Below are 4,672 nucleotides of genomic sequence, written 5' to 3'. Positions count from 1 at the left end.
TTAATTTGCATATCTCCCTGATTAGCCAATGGGAAGGGTAGCAGATGTACAGCTAATTACCATGTTTCTCTTTTATTAGATAGGATGATGACACTGAATAGCCTGTCAATATTTGGTGCATGTCTTTCTTGAATAGTAACCTTATATGATAATTATGAAAAGGTATTAGCAGAAAATGCTAAACAGTATGCACACACTAAACTCTCTAATTCAGTATCTGGGGCCTTCCAGGCCTTGACAACTCTATATTTTAGGGTCCCAACTTTTTAAAAAATATGTTTATTGATTTCAGAGAGGGAGAGGGAGAGAGAGAGAGAAATAGAAACATCAATGAAGAGAGATAATCACTGATTGGCTGCCTCCTGCATGCCCTCCCACTGGGGATGGAGCCCGCAATCCAAGCATGTGCCCTGACCAGGAGTCAAACCGTGACCTCCTGGTTCATAGGTCAATGCTCAATCACTGATCCATGCCAGCCGGGCTAGGGTCCCAACTTTTTACACTATTGAGCTAAATCAATTTTTTTCTTTTACTAAAAGAGTTTCAATTAAAACATCTCGATTGTGCTTTGTTTTTTCAATGTTTTCTTAAATGATGTCACATTGTCTTAAAGCACAAATTACACAGAGTAAAATGCACCAATCATAAATTTACAGCTCAATGATTTGTTAATTTTTTCAAATTAATGCACTTTATTTTTGGAACAGTTTTAGCATTACAGAAAAATTGAACAGACAATACAGGGAGTTGCATTTATTATCTACATCTATCATTTATTATCTACATCTTATATTATTGTGGTACTAGAAGCCCCATTGCATGACATTTGTGCACTGCGGGGGGGGGGTTCCCCTCAGCCCAGCCTGTGCACTTTAGCAGTCTGGGAGCCCTCAGGGGATGCCCGACTGACAGCTTAGGCCCACTCTGCTGTGGGAGTATACTGACCACCAGGGGGCAGCTCCTGCATTGAACATCTGCCCCCTGGTGGTCAGTGCACATCATAGCAACTGATCATTCTGCCATTCGGCCGATTTGCATAGTACCCTTTTATTATATAGGATACTTGTTACAATTAATGAACCAATATGATATACTATTAGTAACTAATGTCCGTATTTATATTAAGACTCATTCTTTGTTTTGTGCAGTTCTTTGGGTTCTGACAAATATATAATGTCCTATATCTACCATTACAGCATTATAGGGAATAGTTTTTCCATCTTAAATATCTTCTGTGTTTTAACTATTCATCTATTCTTCCATTTCCTTGAACCCCTGGCAACCACTGATGTTTTTACTGTCTCTATAGTTTTGCCTTTCCACAATATCATATAGTTGGAATCATATGGTGTGTAGCCTTTTCTGATTGGCTTCTTTCACTTAGTAATATGCATATGATGTTTCTCCAGTCTTTCTTCACTTTTCAGCTCATTTCTTTTTTAATCACTGAATAATATTCCACTGTACCGATGTACCACAGTTTGTTTATCCATTCGCCTGCCGAAGGACATCTTAGTTGCTTCCAGTGTTTGGCAATCCTATATTATAAAAGGCTAATATGCAAATTGTCCCCACTGGTGGGAGTTTGACCGACTAGGAGTTAGATGTGTGCTGACAACCAGGGGGCAGCAGCAGCAGGCAGCCGGGGGAAGGGAGGGCCCAGCCGGCAGCCAGTAGCCACTAGGACCCTACAAAGTCACTGTAAACATTCATGTGCAGGTTTTTGTGTGGACGTAAGTTGTCATCTCAGTTGGGTAAATACCTAGGAGAATGACTGCTAGATCACATTGTGAAAGATCATGTTTCACTTCCTAAGATACTATCCCATTTTTTCCCCCCCAAAGCAGCTGTACCATTTTGCATTCCCTCCAGCACTGAGTGAGATTTCCTGTAGCCTAACATCCTTGCCAGCAGTTGGTGTTGTCAATTGTTTAGGTCTAAGCCCTTTTAATAGATGAAGTGCTATCTATTGTTTTAATTTACAATTCTCTAATGACAAATAGTGTGGAGCATCCTTTCATGTGCTTATTTGCCATCTTTATATCTTCTTTGGTGAGGTGTCTGTTAAGATCTTTTGCCACCTGTTTTCTTATTATTAAGTTTTAAGAGTTCTTTGTATTTTTTGGATACAAATCCTCTATTAGAAATGAGATTTACATATATTTTCTCGCAGACACCACCTTGTCTTTTAAATCCTTTAATAGTATCTTTCACAGAGATGTTTTTAACTTTAATAAATTTTAGATTATCAATTTTATCTTTTAATGGGTCACACTTTTGGTGTTATATCTGAAGAGTTATAGCCAAAACCAAGGTCACCTATATTTTCTTACGAAAGTTTTTTTAGAGTGCATTTAACGTTTAGGTTTATGATCCACTTTGAGTTAGGATTTGTGAAGAGTGTAAGGTCTATGTATAGTTTTTTTTTTTATATGGATATACAATTGTCCCAGTACCATTTGTTGGAAAGATTATCCTTTGTCCATTGAATTGCCTTTGCTCCTTTGTTAAAAATCAGTAGACTATTTTTGTGGGGGTCTATTTCTGGGCTCTGTATTCTGTTCCATTGATCTATTATTGTGTATTCTTTTGCCAGTACCACACTGTCATAATTATTGTAGCTTTATAGTAAGTCTTGAGGTCAGGTAGTGTCAGTCTTCCTTCTTCCATATAGTGGTAGCTATTTTGGGTCTTTTGCCTTTCTATATAAACATAAGAATCAGTTTGCCAATATTTATAAAATACCTTGGTGGAGTTTTGACTGAGATTGAATTGAATCCATAAATTGAGTTGGGAAGAGTTGACATTTTAGCAACATTGAGTCTTCATAGCTCTACATGTATTCATATCTTTGATTTGTCCTTCAGTGTTTGGTAGTTTTCCTCAGATAAATCACATATATCCTTTGATAGATTTATCCCCAAGAATATTTTTTGGTGCTAATATAAATGACAATTGTTGGATTTGTACAGTAGTTCTGTTTAGTTTTATAGGAAACTGTCAAACCGATTTCCAGAGGGTTATTTTAAATTATTTTTTTGAGATCCATCCAGATCAATAAGCATAAATGTAACTTTTTTTATAGTTCCATAATTTTCCATAGTATAGATGTACCACAATTGATTTCACCATTCAGATTGTCCAGGTTTTTTTTAAACTAGTGTCAATGTTGTGCCAGACATTTTTTATAGTGTTTCTTACACATTGGTGACTTTATTTCCAGAAAATGTTTCAGAATTGGTCATTTTAATAGATAGCAACATTAACCATCCAAAAGGTGCAGCAATTTCCTCTCCCACAAGCAATTTATGAGAGTAGCTATTGCTCCACTTCCTTGTTAGCCAGAAAATTATCAGCCTTCTTACTTTTATTTTCATATTTTATTTTTTGCAGTTAGAGATTTAAATTCATTTTGAACTTACTATGGAAAATAGTGTAGTATAAGAGTATAATTTCATTTTTTCTATCTGCTCCAGTTAGCTAATATTACATTACAAGCTACCCCAAAACTTAGTGACCCAAAATACCAATTTATTATTTTTTATCTCATGATTCTATGGATTAAGAATTCTAACAGGGCTAGCCGTGATGTCTCATTTCTTCTCCAGGGTGTCTGGGAATTCAGGTGGAATGACATCTGCAGGCTGAAAGAGACAAAGACAGGCCTAGCATTCCATACAGCCTCTCAAGATGCCTAGAATGGATTTCCTCATAGTATGGCAGTCTCAAGATAATTAAAGTTCAATGTGGCAGCTTTGGGTGTCAAGAGAGAGGAAGTAGTAGAAACTGCTTAAAGGCTAGGTATGGAAATCACATAGCATTACTTCCACCATGCTCTATTGATCACAGCAGTCAAAGTCCAGCCTAGATTCAAGGGGAGGAGGCAGAAGTTCTACCTCTCAATGGGAAATGTATCAAAAATTCAGTTTCAATTCAGCTTTCTTCTGCTGAGTTTACATATATCATTGTACACTACAGTGGGGCCTTGACTTACGAGTTTAATTCATTCCGTGACAGAGCTCGTAACTCAAATTACTCGTATGTCAAATCAACAGTGAACGAGTGAGACATGTGATGCGGGCTGATGTGTGGCGTTCACTGTGATGTTTGTCACGCCAACTAGCGGTGGGGTATCTGAAGCTGGCTCGTAACCCGAATTTTAGCTCACAACTCAAAGCAAAAAATCGGCCGAGAGACGGCTTGTATCTCGAAAAACTCGTTAGTCGGGACACTCTTAAGTCAAGGCCCCACTGTACTGTGCTTCAGTTTCTTAATTTGAAAAGTTCTACCTTGTTTTACACTTAATTGGAGATATATTGTGTTAAAGAGAATATCTTAACAAAAAGACTTTTCATTCTCTTAATGAAAGATAAATAACAATATAAATTTTGATATATGAAGCTGTCATAATGACATAATTGATGAGGTTGTAGTTGTGTATATATTAAGCCAGTTATTACAAAACAAGAAATATTAAATTATCATGTTTCATTGGCATTCACATTTTTATAAAAATAAATAGTCTGATATTTAGCACAAATTTTATTTAAAAAGATGCATTAATTAAAAATAACATCTTAGAGAAACCAAGATGGCGGCATAGGTAAACACCGGAAATTGCTGCCTCGAACAACAACTTCAAAAATACAACTAAAAGACAAAACGGACATCA

The sequence above is a fragment of the Myotis brandtii genome, unplaced genomic scaffold (assembly GCF_000412655.1).
Source record: "Myotis brandtii unplaced genomic scaffold, ASM41265v1 scaffold548, whole genome shotgun sequence".
Taxonomy (NCBI): domain Eukaryota; kingdom Metazoa; phylum Chordata; class Mammalia; order Chiroptera; family Vespertilionidae; genus Myotis; species Myotis brandtii.
The sequence above is the reverse complement of the archived record's forward strand: the minus strand, read 5'-3'. Positions refer to the sequence as shown.